Below are 24,961 nucleotides of genomic sequence, written 5' to 3'. Positions count from 1 at the left end.
CCAAATGGGAAGTGTGTGTGGCTTTATAGAGGAAAAATATACAAATCCATCTGAAAAACTGTTCTGCAAGGCCTTGTCTATGTGTGTGGAGTTATTATCTGTGATTTTCGAGTATATGGAAATGGCATAGTACTCAAAATCAAGTTACAGGCTATGTTTGAAGTAGAAAGCTATAATAGCTTGTGATGCCTTGCACAAAATGTGTCAGTGGGTTGGGCTGCAATGGTGGGAACAAAACAAAGGTCTCTTTTTTTAGAAGATCAAGGCAATAAACCAAGGAAGAGTCTTCCTAGGAAATACAGAGTTAAGGGCACAGTTTCAGCAAGGGACAACATTATGATTCAGGAACCTAATAAATAATTTCAACTTTAGCAGAACTTTTCTATAATTTGTCCTGAAATTTCTAAAATTGAGATGACCGTCTTCTGGACTTCAGTATTGAGTGGAACTTCATTAGTAAAATAGTAAAAGGCAAATGTATGCTTCTCTATGAACAATTCCTCTCTTACTTTTCCTTAATTTATAGATTTTTAGATTGATATTCTCTGATTCAGTTTTTAGCATAAAATGAAGTTCTACAACAGAAAAGTCATTAATAAACATATGTATAATGGTAGTGAGGCTATTTTTGTAAATGTCTTCTGTCTGTTTAGCTTCAGCTGCTTAAAATTGCAGTGCTTTAATGGCTAGCAGGTGTATTGATAATTAAATAATTAAGCATCAGTTAAGTAATAAACACCAAAGGTGCTTTTGGATTATTATCAGCCACCAAAATGAGAGTATGTGCTTTTCAAATGAATCTGTGAACTGTTTCAATAATATGAGATGGAATACATTTGAAAACTGCTTTTGTGCTAAAACCCAAAAAGACAGTTTTGTCCTCAACGCCAAGAAGATGTGTTTTCACCACTAGATAATTAACATCATTTACTCATGACAATGTGGAAAACCAGCCTGGATTTTACTGTAAAGTAACTGTGTGAGATACAGTTACTACAGTGATAGTTGACCTTGTCTCCATTGGGATTTTACAGGGCATTCTCTAATTCTAGCTTTCCAACTGTGGGAAAAAAAGCCCAACAAAACAAAAACAAAACAGCTATTCTGCTTTCAATCAAAGAACCCAAATTTATATTTATAAAGTTTTTTTATTTTTTTTTTTTTTTTTGTATTAAGAGTTATTTTAGTCTATATTTATTCTTTTCCAACCAACTACATTTATATCAGGTAAGAAACATGAATAGGGCAGGACTAGTTTGAAACCTGGTAGCCTAGATAGAGAGGTACCATAGCCTAGAACAGGTTTTTACATTACTTTGAGTAAGTCAGGGTAATAACATGAAATAGAGAGAAAGAAAATGCACAAGCAGTGATTTGTTGAGTGTAAATGGGAAGGAAAATAAACTCTGGCCAAGGGCTGAAAACGAATCTCATCAAATTTTTCACTAACCTGGGCCTTCAGACTGATTTCTATTCCACATTTTCTGGATTTAATCTGCCTTGGGATTTGGGAGATATTTTTAAAGAAATAGTTTTCTGAACTCTGGAAGACTGAAGCTATTTCCATACAAAATAGCCTTCCTGGCTATGTCTCATAGCCATAGTTCCCATATGTATTAAAATACTGCAAAATGTGCTTTTGCACTTTTGTACTATGGTGGGATGTAATCGATTATAGAGACATGCAAAATGTAGTTTGTTTTTGCTATTCTTTTCCATGCTTGGATTAGTAATTATCACTGTCAGGAATTTTCCCTTATCAGTCTCTCATATTTATCTGGTTCTCTGGGTACAAAACATATGGGAACTGCAGGGGAGGGCAGGGGGGCAGCAACTGCAGGAGGAAACTTGGAGAGGTTTGCTAAGAGCAACTGATCCCTGGGATAATGGCTTTTCAGCATTTTTTTAATATGTGGGCCCTGAAGAATGTTGGGAGTGCAGTGTACTGTAGAGCATTATAAATCTGCTAACAACAGATTGGCTTTTCCTCTGGTGTTCTTTAAACCGAAGGGCTGAGGTGCATGTCCTAACTGCATCTCAGTTCCGTGCTGGAGCAAAAGGCAAATTTCCACAACCCTGGCTTGCCTGTTTCCTTTTATGCCCTGTTGTTTTTTTTTTTTTTTAAGGAAGAACTGTCAGGGGATGACTCTGAAGTGGGCTCTGATGCCATCTGGTCAGGGCCCAGGTTTGGAATATCAGGACACCCGGTGCAGTCAGTGCACATGGTTGCACCTACATTTTATGCACTTCATACACGTCTGTAGGTATCATAGTGGGACCTTTTTATGACCATAGGTTCAAAACCACTTCAAGGAATGCTGTTTTGAGAGAATTGCCAGCAGCTCTGCCAAATAAACTGGGACAAAACCTATAACCTATTGATCATTAAAAGAGATTAATATGCAGTAAAAGGCAAATATTGGAGGAGACTGGTTGAAATTATACTGACCTATTGAAATTTAAGTTTGGGCAGGGTACTTAGTCTTCTATGAAATACACTTTTTTTTCTAATACTTCTTGCATCCCCAGCAGCTGTTTTTGCTGAGCCCTTACATAGGTGCCTGATTGCTGCAGGTGGCTCAAGGGAACACCAGATTTTGGGTGCTAGAGCCTCGTACCTCTTGCCTCATTGAGAAAGCAGAACCAAATATTTGCCTGTGTTTCCAGTGTCTGGATGGATGCTCACCTCCTGCCATGAAGGTAATGGTTCAAAGTATATCTGGTTCTTAACAAGCTGAAGCTCCTGGCTGAGAAAATTGATACTGAGGCGCAGTAGAAATGGAGACTTTTGTAAGATAATATTTACCATCACTACTCATGTAGAGATATTCTGTGATTACTGTGTGTTTCAGCACTGTTACCATGAGCAGCTGTATATTATTTCTGTGCTCTGTATATTAATATTGGACACATGAAATCCATTTGTAAATATACTTAAGGAGCTATTTAAATAATTTGGGTTTAAATATCTTCTTACTGATTTAAATGTAATTTATTGTATATATTTAATATGTTCTGAGTTTGATAAGCAAGCACATTTATTTGCTTACAGCTCGCAGAGCTGTATGGATGGTTTCCTGTATTCAGGTTTGGTAGAAACATTTATAATGGCTGTAAAAGTTGCAATGGAAAAACGATTGGAAAGAGATTTGCATGATTAAATTAAGAAATGTGTTTGAATTTGAGTATTTCTAGAAATTGGTGGCCGTGATAGCAACACCATCCAAACACAGGGGAAAAAATCTTTTCCAAGTATCCCCCCAACTTGCTTTTATTATCTTTCTTGTAGGAAAGATGACTGTCTTTACTTTCTCTTTGTATTGCTATACTTTGATAAATAAAAAATAGATAGGACAAAACAATGATTAACAATAATGTAATATATTCCTAATACAAATATTTTGATGCCTACTCTCATAGGAGTTTGAATTTTTTAAAAATATAACCCTACCTTCTTAAATTGGTCCTGGCCTGCTCTTTTGTTGCAATGTCCATTTTTTTAGCTGGTCAGAGCATATACTAGATGTCTGTTAAATACAGTATACTGAACCTGGTACTTTTCCAGACTGGACTATTTGAAAGGCAGAAAGAAATTCTATGCATATAAATCCATCAAAAATTCAGGATGAATGAAATCCCAGAGTGATCATGTCTGCTTTCCATTTATTGTATACACTGTCCAGCACAGAGCAGGATATTATAAAATGATGTAATAATAATAATAATGCAAAAGTCATGGAGTAAAATTTTGTGGGGGATTTTAATTAAGGGAAAGAAAAAGGGAATTTAGGGTTTCAGCCTGTGGCTCACATTCTTGAAGTCACAAACTTCTGAACATGCAAAGAACCTGAACCCTCACCTGAGGACAGTTGGAACAGCAGTGGTGGTAAGGTGCTACTCGAAGGGAGTAAGTTCCTAGAAGAGATTCTGCAGCTTTTTATACCCTGCCCATGTATATATCTTTTGGTAAACAGTTAAATAATCCACTGTACTAGCAATATAGATTTGTCAGTGTTTGTCTTGCCAACAAAAGGTTTTATTTCGAGTTATTAAAAAATTCTGGTTTAGGCTCAGATCCATATTTTCAGAATTTCTCTGTAAATGGCAGCTGATACTTGGTTTAGTTTAAAATAGGAAGAGAAGAAGAAATCTCATGTTGCTTCATGCTGTTTGCCATTAAAGATAGTCGTCTAAAGTACTAAAATGACTTTTAAAATGCAATTGAGAGGAAACTTCCTGACAGATAAAATAGATCCTGAGCAATGTGCTTGTTAAGTGTAAGGATGTGTCTGATTCAGCTGCTTCAGGTTTCCAAACCATTCAGCAACAGAAAGGAGGGCTCCAGGGTCACGTCTCCAGTTCCCTGAGGCAGGATTGGCACCATCCCCTGGGGGCTAACTGGAGTCCTAGGGACAGAAATGACAGAATCACAGGCTGGCTGTGATTAGCAGATAGTGCCAGAAGATAAGTAAATAGCAGCAGGACGTATTTCTACTCACCCTACAAGAGAGAGAGCACTTAAAAGGCAGAGCTGCTAGCAAATTCTAAATGGAAGAGTCTGGAAGATAAATTTTTGCAGCATTATTTTGATTTTCGTTACACATCATAGAGCTTTGAAGTTGTTCTGGCAAGTGATGATCTGGTTTGTTGTTGTTGGATGTCTCAGCATGTATTCATTAGGCTGACAACACACATGAAGATTGCAAATAAATGGAATCAGCCATTTGAAAATACGCTATGTACTGTAGGCAGAGGAAATTTGAGGAATGTGTGCGAATTTTAACCACTCACCACCTGTTTGCAGCACAAAAGAGCTGATGGATGCTGCCTTCTTTTTGACCCTAAGTTATGGATAACTTCTGAGGAAGGATTCCTTTAGCATAAAAGTTGCTTATGTCTTGGTGTAAGTGTTTTTCAGAGTGATATTTCAAGCTCCTTCATGCAAAAAGGAGTAGTTTCCTGTAGTAAACTTCCTAAATTTTGCTCTAAATATTTTAGTAATGGTGGGAGAGTTTTACTAGATGTACTTATTACACTTGGTGATGAGGTAACTGGAGTAATCTAAACTTACAGACACAGCAAGGAAAATGGACTAAAAATGGTATTAATAGTTCAGTTTCTTATCCATCATCTGCTGCAATATGCCACTACAAGGGATTATCTTTTTTGAAAAGAGAAAATCCGAGACTGAGCATCAGTAGTGGTCTGCAGAGGGGTACTTCAGTGCATGTTGATGTGAACAGCTGGTGCAGAAGCAGAAGATAATTGTGTGCTGGAATTTAAGGTTGCAAAACTTAGATCAATGGGGTTTTTTCGGTAGAAAGCTTTGATATTTCTCATGCCAGAATTCTTCCTCTGGGTGTTTTGAAGTGTTCACCACGAGGAGCTGCAGCGTGAGTGGGTGGATATGGCAGGAAACTACCACTTGCAGCAGAGAAAAACGATCTCCTGTGACATAAAAATAGATATAAAGTATGGCACAGAAGCTCTTTTGTCTCTTGAGTTTGGCAAGCTTTCTGTGGGGGTGGAAATTCATGTGAAAGTGCTTATTGGAGGTATTGATCAGAGGTTTACCAGTCATCCACCAGAGGAGAATGGAACGATGGCTGTACAGTGGCTTTTGGACTAGCTGGGATTTGAGAGCCAAAAAATACATCTGCAATAATTGAATAGAAGTCTAAAGTTGTAAACTGAGCCGATCTTACCTTAAGCAAACACAATTATGATATTTTAAACAAAACCTAGTTACTTTTCAGAAATACTTCATTAGAAGATTCAGTTTCAGGTTTAAAGCTTTTAGAACAAATCTTCACAAATTGTGAAAGAATCACTGAAGAATAATTAAGGCACAGTTTAGGCTTTGGTTTGGAAATGGACTTTTCTTTTGCAGCAGAGGCAAGAGTAGAGCAATTTCAGAAGACAGGATGTGGTTTTGCTCGGTATTGGAAAATAGTAGTTACCTGTCTCTCATTCTTGTCGAGTTTCCTTTGGACTGCTACGTGAGATCTGATGTTCCCAGTGGGTCTTAGTGTCTGCAGGACAGTGTTTCTGTTTCTGGGTTTTGGGATAATAAATGCCAGTGTTTCAGTTTTATTAACTCATGCTTTTGGGGTGGAGGTATCCTGCAAAGCACATGGTGATGGTCTAATAAATGAAACTTTTCTTGAAATTAGCAAATAAAGAATCTTTATTCTTTACATAAATAGAATATAAAGAATCTTTTAGAGACCATAAGCATCTGTAGTAGGAAAAAACCCATAATTGATCTAATTTATTATCCTTAAAGACTAGATACTTTGTAAAGCTTAGTGACTCTTCAAACTGCTCTGTTGGTGGGGGCATCCAGGCAGTTCCCAGTGACCACTGGCTTGCTGCAGTGCAGGGCTCAGCATCCTGCTGGCTCTGAGCTGTTCTGTCCTTGTCCTAGGATCCTTGTAGGATCTGCACCTGAGCTGTCCCAGGCTCAAGACCTCACCCTATGAGCACAGTGCAGGTGTGTTTGAAGGTGCTGATGAAGGAAGTGCATCTGTCTGGGCTGGCAGAATCTCTTCCTGCAGTCCTTAAAACACCCTCCTGCTGCTTTCTAATTGACTCATCAGGAGATGAGAATTTATTGCTTAGGGCTGCTTTGCTAGGCACTGTGAATGAGGCTCAGGTTGGGTATCCTGTGGTGTCCTGTGTGCTAACACATTCACAGAAATCACAAGTTCTGAAAACGTGCTCTTTCCAACATCCTGCGACATCCCCAAACCTTACCTCGATTTCAAATCTTGGGGTATGTATTCTCATAGTTTCACTTCCCTCTCTTATTACCTGAGGTGGAATCTTTATCACTGTGTTAAAATAGTTTCCCCCTTTGTGGAGACTCGAAAGTTCCCACCTGTTGAAAGGAGAATTATAATGCAAATGTGTTAAGGCTGAATCTCATGCTATTGGACTAACTGCTTAATATCAAAGGCTGTGTTATATATATATATATATAGAGAGAGAGAGAGAGAGGGAGAGAGAGAGTTCAGGATGAAACTGGGATTTCAGAAGGCAAACATGGAATAAACCTTGCTCAGTTCTGTAGCTGGTAATAAATATATAGGGCATACACAGTGAATACAAAAAACTGTCAGTCCTTGTGAATTTACATCTTTTAAACCTAAGTGGTCAGTCAGTCCTGAACAGGGAATTTCACCATTGTGAAGAAGGCAGTATGATGTTGACCTGCAAGCCATGGATTTCATCCCAGAACTTTTCTCTAGTGTTTAAAGAATAATTCTTCCAAAGTATTTGAGTGAACTGCTTATTCCATAGCACCAATACAGGTCCCTATAAAATTACATGGTTTGGAATAAAAATAAATAAATCATGTTCTCCAAATGTAAATACGGACATATATAAAATAATAATTTCTGTAGCACTTTGTTAAGTTTGTGAAAGATTATTCACTGGATTCTCGTGCTTGGAGGTGAAAGGGACTGTAAGACCATCTATTCTCTGGCCCTTTTATATCACACTTCATTTGCTCTCACCACTTTACCCTTGAGCCCAATATTCTGTGTTTTTATTGATTACATCACTACTTAAAAACATAATGTGCCTCATTATCCCATTTTTTTTCAGAATTGTTCCGGTACATTTTAGAGGTTTTTTTGATGGTTTCTCACCTATCTAATTGGAAAGTGTGGTCTCTCAGGCAGAGGTGAGGTTCCTGGGGGCATTTGGTTCTCATCTGTGCCTCTTGGCAATGTCAGTGGGTCTGGTATGCCTGGTGAGGCCTATTTGCTTGCTGGAGATCTTGAGACCTCAGCAACTGCTTTAGTATTTACAGAGATGCATATTGAAAGGTATCATCTGTTATCCGCTTTTTCATCCCTAACATGATGTAATCTTTATTATTCTCTTGTGCCTCAGTGAGAGCATTAAAGCTCAGCAGTGATTTCTGTTACCTAGAGTTTGAAAATTGTTACATTATATCAATATTCACATCTGATAGAAATCTTATCCTAGTATTTTTTGGGGGTTTTTTTGGTTTTTTTTTTTGAAGACTGACTATAATGTTGTTATTCCATAATATTGGCCAGGGGTCTGGTGCTGACCCCATTACAACTTAGGAGGTTGCAATGCCTCTTATGGTGAGATTTAGTGGATGTGCTTCACTGATATTTACCAGGGTCTGGGAAACAGGCTCAGCTCTAGTTCCTTTGCCTATGCAGGAGTCCTGAAACTGCTGCTAAACCAAGTGCAGTGAAGCACAAATCTCATCTAAATGTGGGTAATAAGCAAACAAACAAAGAAATTATAGAGAATTGAAATTATTTTTCAGAGAAGTAATAAGTTCAGAATTCAATCAATAAACTGAGTTTTAATTGCATATTTAATATTGTTTCTTTTAAAAGGAGCAGTGCATGGCCTATTAACATTATAATAAAAGATTGGGTTAAGAGCATTAGGTGAAATACTGTTTGAATTAGGTCTTGTAATGTAATTACAAAATCCTGTGTTGTTGTTATGGAGAACATGGTGTCTACAGATATATCCATAGTGTACAGAGCTGATAAACACCAAACCAAAGCTTTTAATCCACGTGGAAATTTCTGCAGTGGAATCAATAAATGCCAGTGTCTGAGAATGATTTTTATGGTGTAGTAATTTCAGTTTGATCATTTACAACCATCTGCATGAAGTGATATCTTGTTTTGTATTTAGAGATTGTGTATTTTCTGTTGATCAAATAGCAACTGATGAGTATAGGTATTTCTAGTGTTTTATTCAAAATTGAAGAATATTAAGATTTTTATCTAGTTTCAATGGCCAGATACTCAGTAGATACACAAGGTCAATTTTTAGAATTGACTTTTATTTATTTATTATTACTCCTTTATTAATGCTGTAACTGTATTTCACTCAGCAGTCACCTTTCTGATTTGTTGGAGAGATTCTATAAAGTACAACAAGCAATCTCTGAGCTATGTGCTTTGTAAGTTCTTATATTTGATTTATAGACTATATTGAGTGTAAACTACACTGCTCTGCTTAATATCAAGGGTATAAGAGGCCCTGAAACAACAAGGCTGTTTATATTCTTCCCAGTGTTGATATCCAAGGAATGCCTCAAAGTGAGGTTTGCTTCTGAACACAATATAATTATAACTTTCTGTTTGCCAAAATGGTGCAGCCAAGGACAAAGAACTTGAAACTACATAACTTACATTGTTCTTCTAATACCCTGAAAGGATATTTTGCATCCCAGAACCTTGTTGACGCTGGTCTGTTAAGTCACTGTCATCAAAAATATGACAGGATAATTAAAAAAAAAAAAAGGAGGTATACTTTGTAGTGCCTAAGGAACAGTCTATGTTTTGGCATAATATATTTTTAGCACTAGGTCAGATTTAGTCCTGATGTTGAAGAAAGGCACATTTTGACCTCATAGGTTTGTTCCTGGTAGGAAAAAAAGTAGAAAACCTGTAAATTATGCTCTATAATGGTTTTAAATTACTGAATTTCTAAATTGATGAGTATTGTATTACAATCAAATCATAGTGATCTCTATGTAATATAGCAGTTTATCAGCTGTGCACAGTGGGGTGCACCTCATCTTGGAAGCAAACTTCTCCCTGTTTGTCCTACAGTATATCAACAGGGAGGATTCTGCCTGTTCCCCAAAGTAAACACAAATTTATATAATTTTCCTGTGTTTGTATTTGTTAGCACAGGATTGCACAGGAGGCTACACCCCTGTTGAAATGCCACAGACCTCAATGTTTAATTAATTGTTCATTCACTTAAAATTCTCTCAGAAAAAACCCCCAAACAACTGTCTTCGAGTTTCTAAAAATTGTCTCTTGGGGGGATTTCTCTATTAAAACCCCAACATTTTATGTGATTTACATAATAAATAATTTAATATTTTTTTATATACTGCAAAAGGCTGTTACCTCGCTTTGGGTGGGTGCAACCTTTGCACGTTCTCATGGTTTATATATGAGAGTAACTGCAATAGCTCGTGGCAACTGTTGCAAATTTAATCTGTCATGTTGACAGTGTTTAATTTATTGTTCATTTTTAGTGCTTTCCGCAACCATAAGAAAACCCAAACAGCTCACCAACCACAAATAAACCGTGTCAAAAAGTCCCCTGTCAAGCAGGGAGTGAATTCCTTGTCAGGAAAGAATTTGTGATCCAGATATTGGAGGAAATTCTAATACTTCAAAGTTTCTAACAGAAGAACAGGGAGCTAGGCAATGTGAAGTGAATTGTAAACGTACAGAGAGAAGCTTGATCCAAATTTAATGAGGCCAAAAAATGTTTTTGGGATTGTTAAAGTGCTCTAAACTGTAACACAAAATTCTGGATTGGATCCAGAACTGAATATTAAGAAAAGCAGTGTTATATTTACTTTTTACATAGGTCTTAAAAAGCATTCATTTTCAATAGATAGAATTAGCGAAAATGCATGAAATTATTCCAGATAATCATCAGTTCTAGTTCAAAGCAGTTAAATGTTTTTGGAAAGGACAAAGCTGAATTAATGTTTTCCAAAACATATCTGAATGTAATTTGTTAACTTGGGGCTTGTTTCAGCCGTAATGAAATCTGTGTTGGCTTATCCATCAGATGAGATTTTTATTTTATTTAGGACCTAACCTTTCCATCTCTCACAAATAGCTGTCTTCTCTGTGTTATTTTCAGTTTCTAACAGGTCTTATCCTTGGTTTACAACTGCTAGTAAAATATACATTATATCTGCACACGTGCTCAGAGATGGGGCAGTGTTTGTCCCTGTGTGACAGTACAGGAGAGAGCTGACGTGCCACAGCTCTGTTGGTGAAGTCACTGCAGGTTACTCCTGAAATTGTGTCTTCCTAGTTGAGGCAGAAATGTTGCCTGCCAGCTGGAAATTGCTGGAAAAAAGGAGGCCTTTTAGGGAAATGTTGACAGAACTTTATCTATAGCATAGCTGTGTAAACCATCTGTTTCCAATAAGGTGGTTTTTATCTTTTCCTGTCAAACTTATCACCACGAAAATATTTTTCTCTCTTCTTCAATATACAGGAGTGCAGTTACAGACATGATAAGAATGAGCTCTATGAAGGATGGTTTTCCCTTTTGATACTATGAAGGTTAAGATATCAATTTATGCATGTTTATTTCACTGCCAGAGGCAAAAAGTTATATTCCCTTTATGTTCTCCCAGCTCTTCAGTTTTCGTAGTTCTTCAGGGAAACAACACAGAGGACCACACTTAGACATGTACCTCATTCTGCAGCTTTTAAAATTGCTACATATCCACTTGTTTAAAAAGTGGTGCAGCAGGTGACAGTGCTGAAGGGCTGTTATAAACAATAGGAAGATCTGTCAGCAATAATGCTGATCCATTAACTTCAGTGCCACAGTACCTGTTCACACAAATTGAGGGTGAGGTTCTCTGCACTAAGTCTGTGAAAATTTGGTTTTCTCTTTCGCTCATTTAGTGCAGTTCTGTCCGTTGTCTTTATCATGTGTAAGAGTAAGATTCAACAGGTATATGTCAGGAGACTACAGGCCTTGAAGGATTTTGATTTAAACTTTCAATAAGTCCCTGGTGAATAAAAGCAGAGAAGAATTTATCCATATGATGCTGCCAACTCGGTGCTGAAGGCCTGCTGAAGGTATTCAAGAAGTCTTGTGGGTGGCCTATGAGCATAAAATAAATCCGTTTTATTACATGCTTCTAGTTTATGTTGCAACATTACTGAAAGCTTGAACTCTCACATGAATTTTTGAAGAGAGCCAGGCAGCAAAGCACTCTCCTGAGGAGATGTGTGGGTTGTGCTTTGGAGCTCCACTGTTGGACACTCCTCCCTGAGAGCACTCTATCTGTTTTATGCACTGGTGTGCTTCTTTAACAGATGAAATAGTCACTTCTTATGTCCTGCAGAGCATTTTATTTGATTATAACAACCTTTTAATGAATTTGATTCTGGGTATGAGCCTGCTAACCTGATAGGATTAGTAATATTTTAAAAATAATATAATGATGAAATATTTAGCCTTATTTGCACAAAAGATTGTTGGGGGTAGCTGCATGAGGCTATGTTAGCACAGGTCACTGGTGAAGCAGGAGTTAGGGAGGAAGGGCACTGGCAATATTGCATTTCTTCACTAGTGTGAGTAAATTTAGCAATAGGACATTGCATTTCGGAAATTGTCACAGACTTCTAGTGTACTCTGTGGACAGATGCCAGCTATTTCTAATTATCTGGGAGTTGTCCTAGAACAGTGATAGATGCCTATGTGAAAAACAGGTGCTGATCAAGTCAAAATCTTAAGCAGGTGTAAACTGGAGAAAATTCAGTTTACTCATGGTTACTGGCTTCTCAGAGCTGTGACTCTTTCAATCAGCTGTGACCACCACACCATATTTCCAGCCTTCTTCTTTAAGTGTAAGAAATATGAGTATCTTTGGTGGTGCTTGTGGTGATTGCAATGCTCTGAAGGAGCTACAATACTAGAGTTGGTTCAAAAGCTGTGTTACATCTGAAGTATAAGATCCCTAATTGATTTAACTGAATTTCAGCAGGCAGATAGAACAAAACATCCTAATTTGCACACAGATGTTCCAGTCTTGCTTTACTCAGAAATGTGAGTAGTGACCCAGGCAATAAAGCCACCTCTTAAAGTTCTTGAACATAAATATCCTAGAGGCTTTGAAGAACCAGGCTAATGATCTGTCCTTTGATCATAACAAGCATTGGACCTTACTGTTGTTACTGAGAGGGTGTTCCAACATATTCAGTACTTTGCTGAACTGGATTCCTATTTCTAAACAGATAGCAAAAGAATGGCAAATGCTTGTCTGTTTGAGGTAGTGTGAATTACTTATTGCTATGGAGTTACTGATGCTTTTAAAATTTTATCAAGCAGTTCTTGAATGGGAAACTGTACTGTTAAGGTATCTTCTTGATGTGACTCTCAGAGGTGGAAGGCGGTGAAGTAAAGGAAAGATATGCTTTTTCCTCAGGGAAACGGTTTCAGAGGAAGAATTTGGGGTCTGGAGGAAGATAAAGTGGAAGGGTTTTTTGGTTCAGAAAATGAAATTACATAGGAACCTAAAAATATAGGAAATGAAGGTGCTTTTTGAGGAAAAGTTAAGACCTTGAAAGACCCAGATGAGCTTGTGATAAGCTGGAGTTTATCTGAACCAAGCAAAGCATCATTTGAGCTTCTCCAGGGAGTGATTTGAAAAATATTGAAGAGATGCAGTGAATGGACTTGTATCGTGTTTGTATCCAAACTGCTTCTTCAGTCATAGAATGTTTTTTCAGTGCAAAATCTCAATAATTCCATGTTCAAGTAGAGCCCACTCTAAAGTGAACCTTTATGTCTTTTCTGAAAAGTCCTAAATTGTGCTGTTCAAAGAAGTAATTGTGCTGTTATTACTTGTTGCTTGTTTTGCAGTCTTAAATGCTGTGTGAAAATGTAATTTGGGATACATTTCTGGTACCACAAATAATCACTGCATTAGAGACAGAAAACCTATACTAAAAGGTGTTTATAAGGAATTGGTGTGTTGCATCATGAAATTTCAGTGCATCTAAATGTAACACAATAATACTTTGCATGGGATTAAAGCCCACTGACATTAATAGGTGCCTTTTGATGCCGGGGGCTCCATCACCAAAGGCTTATTATTTAAAAGCAATGAAGGCTTCAATGAAAAAACAAAGTCCTTTGTTTTTCAGCTGGGTGTGTGCTACTATCATGTAATTTTGTAGATAGGTGAAATAAGACACATACTTTCACTGTTAAACTGAGTCCAAGGTGATGTGCAGGATTCCTGGCTTCCAGCTGGTGATTTCCACTTCAAAGACCAAGCCAGGTTTGGTCACGTTAGAGCCCAGTTTTATGTCAGGGCTCCCTGTGTTGTTTGTACAGATTTCTGAGTGCAAGTGAAGGACCAAGTATTGATACCAACAATGGGGTACAGTCACACTAGAGTGCCCACATACTCTGAATTGTTCCCTAAAAGTGATCTCAAGTCTAACATCTAATCCCTTAAGCATGGGTGCTTCTTTCAACCACACAGAGATTTTCATTCTTTTATAGAAATGCTGCTTATTTTCTTTTTTTGGATTCTATGCATTTACATGCACCTGGTTGCAGCTCCTAGCTCTGCTTTGAGAGTTAACTGGTGCAACAAGTTGTCTGTATTTGTAGTGCTTTGCTTTGGAAGAAAATGTTCTTGTAACTTGGATGCTGCCTCCCTGGGATTTTAAGGGCTCATCTCAAAGAAACAATAGTAAGATAAAATTAAAAAGATCTGAAAAATGATAAAGTAGTTTTGAAAGGAGGAACTGAGGGAAATACAAAGTAGATTAAGTTCAAAGCAAACAGTAGCTGGAGGTGATGATGGCTGGTTTGTTTTAAACTACGCAGCCCTACTTGAATTTTAATTTATTCCAAGCCTTTTTAGTATGGACTATTTGCCTGACAAAAGTTCATAATGCTTTCTCCCTGAAGTATGGAAAGATATACAATGAATAAGAGCAAGAGAGCCTGCAGGAAAGCCTTTCATTTCCTCTGTCCCAGAAACCATAATCCTGCAGGACAGCAAAGTAATGGCTGGTATGTGTCTTTTTAAAGGACATTTATCAATGTTATGCATCTAAATGACAGGGTGGATAGGGCTCACTCTTTGCTGACCTTTTCTTTTTTGTTCTTTTTAACATTTGGTGGGGATTTTTTATGCTTATTTTTTTGTATGTATGGACCAAGAACTGGGACAATACCAAAGTATAATACAGTAACAGAGAGAGTCTCCAGATGGGCAAAGATAACTCTTGTTACTCTTTCACACTGGATTTTTCCTAAAAAGTTAATGTAGCCATTTCCCACTGTTGCATAAAGACAAAATAAGAAACTGTTTTGTTTTTTTTTTAATCTTCCTTCTTAAATTTAATGAAGTTATACAGCATTCTGAAAATGGAGTAAAGACATTCTTCACCTGACCTAAATCTTCTCTTCCTCTAGTAGGATTTAAAGTATGTTGGTCTGCAAATACAAGTCTTCTTGAAGACATCCTGGAAGTTGCAGTTTGCAACCACCAGCCTGTGCTAGAGAGAAAGCTTCTTATAAATAACTGGCTTTTCCCAAGCCAGCCTTGATGAGTTGGGGCAACCTAAAAAAAGGTCTCATGACTCAGAAATGATGAAAAAGATGGAATTGGGTCAGGTCAATGAAAACGTTTTCCCTCAGCTTGACTTGGATGTTTATTACAAGGCTTTTACTGCTGTGAAGTTCTCTTTAGCAAATCCCAATGGGCTTTTTTTTGACTGAAATAGGTAATTTCAAACATCCTGAGAATGAAAGAAAAGGTTTTCAATTATGTACCTAATAAAACTACCTTCCTCGGTATTTCAATAATGTTGTGTTCTCCAAGAAAAATACCCCACATTGTAGAAAAATTCCTGGCCAATGCTAATTGTATTGCTTTTATATTCAGTCTCAAGGATTTTTTCATCCCAAACCTTTATTAAAAGTAACTCTCTTGTTACTTACTGACATTGTTACTTTTTTGCACTGAAAGAAAGAAACTGCTTGTTCCTCCTATATCTGTAAGTAATAAATAACTTTAACTCTCTCTTGGGCATGACACACATCTAAATCACTGTCTCTTCCTCGTGTATGTATGTCTGATTGACTTCAGATTGTGCTTAAAAACTAGGCTGCTCCTTTATACCTCTCCTCCCTGATGCTGTGCAGAAAGCAGCCAGGATGTCCTGAGGGCTGCCAAAGCCTGTTCCATGTCATCTTGAAACCAGAAGTTGCTGACTGAGCTGTCTGAACTGTGGTAAAGGTAATGGTGGCAGAAAAGAAACAGAGGCTTTGTTCCTGACATTTTTGCAGACTTTTTTTGCTTACCATTCTCCCTTTTTTATTTCTCAGAGGCCCGGAATTTCAGCAAATGAATAGCTTTGCTGTACAAACAGCATATTATGAGTGTAGTTTTCTAGCAATACCTTCCTGCTCCACCCAAGCACTGGGTAGTTTTCACTTCTGTGTGAAAGGCTGAGCCTGTTGGAATGCAAGGATTTTTAATTATGGAACTGAATTTTCTTGCTAATTACAAATCTTTATTTTTAGTTGAAATGGAGGGTGATATTAGCCAGCAAGGATACATTTAGGGGATTACATGAGTCCACTTTGTAAACCACAATGCAGGAAAGCTTTGTGGAAAAAACAGTGTGTAATAGCAGGTTTCTACTGAACTTTGATGTGTATAGCTTCAAAGAATGAGGATGCTTGGACAGCAGAGTGTTTCTCTGAGATGTAACAAGAAAAGATATTCATACACATTTTGTCTGACTTCAAAAGAGCTAAATCCTACAAAACAAGGAAGGCAAACCTGTTATTTTGCAGTGCATTGTTATTTTACCAGTTAGACTCCTGGGTGTTATAGCATGTGTGAAACTGGAATAGTGAAACTTGTAAGATTTTGAATAGATGGGTGCAGAGAAGAGCAGACTGCAGTTAGGGGCTATTTATTTAATAAATTTGCCCTTTGCCATTGAATTGGTTAAATCTGATTGCCTTCTACAATGAGATGATTGGCTTGGGACACAAGTGAAGACAGTGGATGCTGTTTAACTTTGGTTAAGTAACATTTTTGATGCCATCTCCCATAGCATCCATAGGCAAATTGGGGAAGTATTCAGTCCTATATTCAGGATAGGACTGAATGAGTGGCTAACAAGGGGAATGAAAAGCTGGTGGGACTACTGAGTTCCAAGGGTAACAGCTGGCAGTTCAGAGTCCAGCTGGTGGCTGGATCATGGTGACATTCCTCAAGGATCAGTGCTGGGAACTTCAATAAATGCTTATTTTAGAACCTGGCTGACACAGTAAAACCTTACCCTGCATGGCTTGTTCCTTGGGCAATGGTTTCTGGTTGACTGGACAGCCCAGACGGTTTCTTGGGAATCGCTGATGGATTTACCACGGGAATCCAAAGGGACTGTGAGTGGAAACTTTGTCTTGATGATCCTGACACAGGAAGCAGCTGAGAGAATTTTCTTCACAGCCAAAATGCTTTACTTTTTCCTAATGTACAGCAGTCCAAGATTGGATTTTGGAAAGACCAAAATCAAACATCCATGGATTCTGGAACAGTAAGCCAAGATATACTGTAGAAGAATATTAAATTTTCATTGTAATCTTGCCATTTTAGACTTAAGTTTAAATATGTTAGAAGCAGTTCCCTATGTCCTGATCAGATTGGCTTTAATGTGCAGTAGCAGCAGGTTGGGCAGAATTCCCACTGTTGGGGTTTGTTTGCTTCCAGAATGAAACCTCTTACATTTTAGAAAATGTGCTAATTGCAGGTTTAGTTCTGTTTTAATTTTAAAGATAATGCCTGTATTGCTGAACTTGTGAGTGTTCAGCAGTGCTGAGCCCACCCCTACCTCCACTGATTGAAATGCTCCTGCTACATGTTCTCTTTGTAAGCTCCCTGCCATAAGAATCTGATGTTTCTGTGGGACCAGCCTGCCTTCGTGCGAATGAAGTGATTCCACTTAAAAATGTCATCCTGGAGTCAAGACTGTGCTCCAATATTTTGCTTAGAAAAACAAATGATCTCTGTTGCCTCAAGCCTCTTTTGAAATAACAGAAGATAATAATTGGCCATGATAAGCACTTTATTTAGGCTTTTCCAGCACTGAGTCAGGAAGAAAGTTGTGGTACAGGCAGCAATAGCTGAACTGACCTCACCCTGACAACCTTGTATGACAAAGTCCAAGCAGGGCACTTGTGGCTGTGTGGGCTCCAACAGGGACCAGGCACCCTGTTACTGGCTTCAGCTTTTGGCTGATTTGCTCCAACTGCTGAAATCTGCAATAGTGTTTTCTCAGGCATGCCCTGAATGCCTCCCCGTTGCAGTCTCTGTATGCAGCCTTAGACATTTGGAAGTAATTTTATTTCCCACTGTATGCTTGAGGCTTGACTGCTGTCATCTGAGAGTATTTGAGCAACCACTGCTGGCAGATCAGGCTCTTCAAACTCCCTCCTTCACCCTATTCTCCTGCAGGCACCAAGTGATGTGTCCAGCCATTCACTTGGGTTCTACTTGAAAAAAAAAAGAGAAAAAGAAAGTAAACATGTTTACATCCAACCTCCTTCATGGGATAACTCCAGTGAGTTGGTTTAACTAAATGCCCTTGAAATAGGCAGATCCCAGACTGTGGAGTAACCAACAGGAAAGGACCAGTCCAATCAATCTTTGAGCAAAGTGTTGCTCCTGCACAATTCCCTGCCCTGCCTGGGATATTTACAAGGGTTGAGACTCGTTCAGCAGCTCAGGAACAGAGGTTAAGATGCAGATACACACCAGATGCTCTTAGGGAATTGAACAGTATAATAAACATTGGTTAGTGCTGTGGGACCAGCAAGAGAAATCCTTTTTACTGGAAGGGATCCCACTGTATTCTGCCTTTGGATACAGCATGCGTTGGATCTTGTAATAAAAACATTCTTCTTGATTGTTCTGTGTTGGAAATGAAATTTATCCATAAAAAGGCAAGGAAAACTTCTATTCTTACTGATGGAGACATAAATCTGTGAACTTGAGAGCTGGGGAAATAGGGACCACCCCCAAACCAAATGTAAGGTAGCATTGATTCTACTCAGTTAAGGGAACAGTGGAGAAGCAGTTGCATACTTCAGATATTAATTTAAAATAATTTTGGAGGGGTTTTAACTGTATCCTCAGCATAGCTTTTTCCTATTCAGTTTTCCCCATTCAGCAAAATTTGAAATTACAATGCTGAGTGGAGAACACATTTATATATTTTGGCACAATTTTCTGGAAGAAAAAAACCGCAGTTGCCAGGTCACTTTACCCGAGAAATTACCTCTTCTCCTGAGTCAAGGTGTATTGTTCAGCTGTAGCTTTTTGCCTGTGGACTGGTGTTTAGAGCTCGGAGGCTGGGTTTTCTTGGTCAATGAATCTCAGAAGGTGAACTCCCTCCCCTCAGTGCCAGCCAGAAGCCACTGACCAGGTGCAAAGTGTGTCTTTAGTAAGGCTTTTATGAACTGCCACAGCAATTTCAGCAATGAATTAAGTCTCTGCTTGGGAGCTGACTTGCACCTTGATACTTAGCAGTTTTTATTCATACTTAAAGTTATTTGTGGGCTCTGCAGGAAAACCAGTTGAGTCTGTAATTTTCCAGTCCTAAAATACATGTTTTAAAACTATCTGCATCACTTAAAATAACACTCTGGGACTTTTCTACTTCTGAAACAAGGCACAAAGAATTGCAGCTCCTTGTCTAGAGAACTGACCTCCTCAATCACATTGATACTCATTTGGACTTAAGAGCATGCAATATCTCTTAATCTGTGGAATGCTTTTAAAAAAATCAACTTTCTCAACTTTGCAAATCGCCCTCTAGTTTTTTTTTTGTTTTTTTTTTTTTTTTTTTGTTTTTTTTTTAAAGCAGGAATTCTGCAGGATGGATTAAAACCCCCTACCTCTTTTCCTGAGAAAAAGTTCTGATGAAACCTGTTTTCCTACAGATTTGTAGTCTAAACTGTGTGCCTGTGTGCATTCCCAAAGGGATTTGTTATTATCCAGTTGTTTTACAAGGGAGCATTGGTAGGGCACTAACTTGGAACTCTCTTCCTGGCTTTCTGAGTGCACAGAACTGGCAAAGCTGTGCATCAGTTTGGTCTTTTATTAGTCAGGAATTCCAGGTTCATCCTTATGTATATAGCTGTAAAGTATTTATATGAACTCTGTGTGTTCATAACTATAAACAAGAATTGTTTCTGTGTAACAAATGCAAAATATATTTTGTATTTGTCAACACTCCTGAAAACTATCTGATTTTCAAAGTAATTGGTGTTTACATTATAATTTGCAAGGTACAATAATTAGGATAATACTTTATTTAGTACGACTCCAAAAAAAGTTACCAAAAGATAAACAAGACAGGCAGTCTGATTCTTATTGGAGTAAATGAGAGGCTTTTTCCATTGATTTGAAGGGAATTGGATCAAGCCCTACATTTGTTGTGGCAGGCTGAGAGTCAAACATTATTAACACCAAGCTCCTCTTGTCCCTGCCTTGGCAGTCTGTACACATGCACAACAGCACATCTACAGAATGGTTGTTAGCACTTATCATCTTTCACTTTTATTTACTTCTGCACCTCTGCTTTATGAGTCAGCAGGCTTAAATTTTGCAATTCATATCTTGAAACTCTGCTTTTCATATTCTAGGTTTTTTGAGCTTAGAACCTGCTGTATCTGTGTAATCTTATATTTCCCTATTCTTTTGACAAGGTAGCATGAGGATGACAAAGGGAAGATGAGATGAGCCTTATTTCATTAAAAAAAACCCCATACCTCTTCTGTTCCAGTCTTTTTATGTTAAGCAATGCCAGAGCATTGGGGTTTGGTTACAGGATGCATCATGAAGTTACTCTTGGCAGAAAAAAGCCTAACACTGGCAGACTGTGCTTTCAGTACCAGTCCTCATCTTTTCTGCCTGTGTTAGGCTGTGTTCTCTCCTGCTGTAGGTCTGTCAGCCTTTAGGCTTCTTTAATTAGCACATTGGTAGGACTAATAACAGTGCGATGAAATGGAGCTGCTTTGATGTCAAACCCTTTCCTTTACCATTTCATCTATGAACCAAGGTTTCTCCTGCACAAAACCTTTATATCTACATATATTCTTCCACCATATACCTGCCATCACCTCAGCTGAGGTAGTGGTGCTTGACTGCTCCTGCTTTTTATGGTGCCATTTTCCTTCTTTCTTTTTGTTCTACCTGGTTCCATGCCTGGGCCTTATTTGCCTTTTTCATACACACAAGATGCAAACCAGAAGTTAGTGAAAGAAATATGGGCACAGTAATGTGGAGTAAGTGACTTTAAACAGCAAATGAAGCAGCAGTAAATTTCCAGGTTTTACTTTCAAAACAATGCATAGCTGGTGGTGAAAAATTGAAATGGCTTCATGTGCTGTCTTTTAAAACACTTGTCCTGTTGTTGGCTTGTTGAGGAGTGGAATTAACCTTGAGAGAGATTTACTTGAAATGCAGACAGGCTCAGCATAAACTGCCCGAAGCAGGGTGTGCCTTACGCATCTTGTATGTGCACAAACTTCTTTGACACTTGCTTGTGATGACTGATGGATGTTGACAGCCATCTAGTGGCTGGGATCTCGTATCACGTCCCCTGCCCCTCTCATCCCCCCAGTAATTAGTACATTTTCAGTGTTGACACCAAACTGAGCCTGGGTATGTCAGCGCCTGATACGATTTTTACTTCCAAGCTGTTGATATGTAGTCTCTGAGTCTGATGATCTAGTACATTAGCTATAACTGACTCTTTGACGTCTGAGAAATTAGTTTCTTTGAAGTAAAACTGTTACACCGACACGACAATATATAGCAGAAAAAAATGGCATTGTGCTTACAGTGCATTTCATTGAAATCCTCTTTCTGAAGGTTGGTTGTGCAAGCTCATGGGTGAATGAGTCCTTAAATATATCATTGGGTATTTCTCCTACCTTGCCTTTCATATTTGCAGACTGCTTTGGAACTCAGTTTCTCCAGCTTCAATGGATTGGCAACCCTGTAAGTTCTTTAGTCAGTCCAATACTAATGAGAATTGTACTTTTTTTCTGTAAGAAAGGAATTGGTTAATGGGCTAGCAGATTCTTTTGCCGCATTAAGAATTTCCAAAGCTACTTCTCAAGCCGTTCAACACATTGTTTTACAACTGCAGGGATAAAAAGAACGTGTGATACATAAAGAGGTTGTAAGTTGGTCTCTGTAATTAAAACAAACTTGCAAATTTCCAAGCCAGAGAGGAAATGGTAGAACTAGTTCCTTTGCTGCCTCTGCCAACTTGGGTGTAGCTGGATAACATGTCTGCAACTCAAGCCTGAGAGCAAAACATCAAAATGTGCTTTTAAAATGAGTTGGCTTTGAAATAGCTGCTCTTGTCAGGTTACTGCCTCAGTGTGATGCAGTCACGGCAGAAAAGAAAACTAGAAGCACCAAAGGTAATCATAGAATATGCTGAGTTGGAAGGGACTCAGGATCACTGAGTCCAACTCCTAAAGCTGGATAATTAAAAGATGTAAAATCTTTGTAAAGATGTAAAAATATGAACATCGAAAGATGTAAAACTGCATTTTCTGGCAGTGTAATGAGGTATGGGTTTTTGGTGGTGGTTTTTTTTTTTTTTTTTGTTGGATTTGTTTGTTTGGTTTAGATTTGGTTTGTTGTGGTTTTTTTTTTTGGTTGTGGGGTTTTTTTTGGCGGTGGTGTTTTTTTCATCGGCATATCTGCAATCTGATAGGGAAGCAGACTTCTTAGTATGCTTCCAGAAGCTGGTATGTGCTTTTTTCCCCTGCCTTTGTCTGCCTCCTTCCCAGCTGTTGAGCGGGACTCGGGCAGAAGCCAGTCCCCATCTGGCTCAGCTCTGATTTGCCAAAGCGGTTGCTGTGTGTGGTTTATTTGAAGTTATGACAGAACGCTGACTTTGGGCTCAATAACTTAGAAATTTCATTTATGCAAGCTGCTGCTCTTTTGAGCAGCACAACGAGTTCTGAGGGTGATGTGTGAGTTAAAGGAGACACAGACCATATGCCAGACATCTGGGGGGGAAAGGCTGAGTGTGTCAGACAGCGTGTGATGTCATGCTCACAGGGGAGAAGGGAGGAGAGTGGTTTCCAAAATGTGATCTGCTGTTTGGAAAACGATTCTCACAGTGTCATAAATGGACTGTGCAGCAGTCTTGGTTGATGTCTTTACTTCACACTGAAAACATTTCCTCCTGAGCTTCTGCAAGCACCTCTTCTAGTTCTCCTATCAGTTGGTGTGATAAAGTGACCGAAGAGGAGTCAACCTGGTGAAAGTTGCCATTTGAATTTCTGTAAGAGGGCTGCAGAAGTTAGTGATGGCAGGCAACAGTTAATGACACATCTGCTCCAATTCTTCTTGACATTGATGGAGTAACTGGACTTGAGTTGAGGCACGAAACTGAAATTCCAAATCTGTTCATATTTATTACTTTGTAATTTTCTGTTTGCATCTGGTTTAAATTAGGGCAGAAGTGTATAGAACAGTGAAACTTTCATTGTGCTTAGAACTGTGAATTTTTACACTAGTAACAGATTTTCTTAAGAAAACATTGATTGTGATCTCTGACTAGGGAGATGTGCTCTCTCTATATAATTGACCCTATTCCCAGTCTTATATCAGTTAGAAATTAGGCCTGATGGGGAATTTTCAGTAATGCATTTAACTGGATTGTCCAGTTTCAAAGACACTTTTGATAGGAAGGTTTCTGTGATGAGATGGAGCTCCCACCCAGGTAGGATTAATCTTCTCTGCAGCATCTCAGGGGTCAGGAGAATAATTTTGGACTGTGAGTGACAGCTTTGCTGTGTGTGACTCAGAGAACATCTTCACTGGGATTCTCGGTCTTCAAGTTGTTACACATTGTCTAGGGGCAGCCTGGGGACAGTTCATTGGTTTTGTGGGTGCTTGTGTTCCTTTAGAGGATGAAACATTCATTGAGACAAAATGAAAAAAATCTCTTTTTGCTGCTAGGGTTTTCTGTAAAACACCAGACACACAAGGAAAACTTAGAACTTGATTTTTGAATTCTTTCTCAGACACATTATAATTTTAGGAGAAGATACTGAGATATACTCACCTCATGATTAAAAAAAAAATCCATGATATTTAGAGCGTTTGCCTACAGAGTAGGAAGAAAACAAAGGCATAGACTTAAGTACAGACAGAACAGTTCCCAAACAGGTGGTTAAGTCCCCTTAGATGCTGCCACCAGTCAAATGGGGAAATTTTTGTAATTTCTAGGTTGCAAAATGAACCCACAGAAGTTGTTTCAACTGGGTGACAGTAGACTGTTTGTAGATGGGACAGAAAAAACTATATTGAGTGGAATTCTAATTGATAAGTAAGAAATTTAATTCTAAATTGGAATTCAAGGAAAAGAAAGAAGTTAGTATTAAGACAAGAAAGAAAGTAAACCTTCTGTAATGGAACAGAGTAGGTTAAAAATGATGTATCCAACTTCAATAAAATAGAATGAGCTCCACAGAAATGTGTGAATACGTACTTAGATGGGACATATGCACACAGTCTGTCCATGCTGATCCTACATAAATAGTGACATAGGATAGTCTTTCACATATAGATAAAGTATTTAAGAGGCATTTTGCATGTAGTTAATATATATCCAGAGAAATATTTTGTGTGTGCTGGGGTGATCGTGTGGGTCCAGAGCAGCTGGATTATAAATGCTGAGCAAAACAAGTGATGTGGGGAGCCTCTTGTCACTCAGCTGGAGATAACGCAATGGGTGCTGCTGGGCCGGTGGACTGTGGCTGAAAGTCCTGTTTGGAAGATTTGACTCTCCATTCCCCAATAATTAAACCTTGCCTAATAAATGAGGTTTTTCTGTTTCAACCACTGCCACATCTGTTCAGCACTGTCCCAGGCCTGGCTGTGTAGGTCACCTGCAGCTGGGAGCAGGCAGCGTGTACCATTTCATGCAGAAGTCTCACAGGTCCTTCCGCCTGGTCAGATGTCTCCAACACCCTGTGCACAGCTCTGACACAGAGCAGGGAATTGGCAGGAGTTCCTTGGGGCAGAGTTAGTACCCCACGGAGCAGAATGACATCCAGAGACTCATGAGGCAAAGTTCATTTAGTACTGTGGGGGGACTATGCTCTCCCTGGTGACTCTATTTTACTTCTTTCTGACCAAGAAATAAGGTGGTAAAATGAGAAAGGCTCGTGACTGATATTTAAAAGTCCTTAGTATCAACTTCAGCTATGCTGCTGGCCTGATTTCTCTGTGTATGTGATGCTGCTTCTCATCTCCAGGTGTGTCCTTTCCTTGTCCAGTCCTACTCCTTCGATTTCATGGTTGGAAAACATGTCGTGTGTT

The 24,961-nt window shown here is 38.6% G+C and overlaps 1 protein-coding gene across 1 annotated transcript in view; it reads left to right on the top strand.

The window, feature by feature from the left end:
- The window catches only part of COL5A2 (collagen type V alpha 2 chain), a 100,163-nt gene that overhangs the window by 24,768 nt on the left and 50,434 nt on the right, over positions 1–24,961 (top strand). The gene's annotated exons all lie outside the window — the stretch shown is intronic.

Source organism: Manacus vitellinus, unplaced genomic scaffold (assembly GCF_001715985.3).
Source record: "Manacus vitellinus isolate BGI_N305 unplaced genomic scaffold, ASM171598v3 scaffold_20_pilon, whole genome shotgun sequence".
In the NCBI taxonomy this organism is placed as follows: domain Eukaryota; kingdom Metazoa; phylum Chordata; class Aves; order Passeriformes; family Pipridae; genus Manacus; species Manacus vitellinus.
This window is presented reverse-complemented; position numbering and strand designations above follow the sequence as displayed.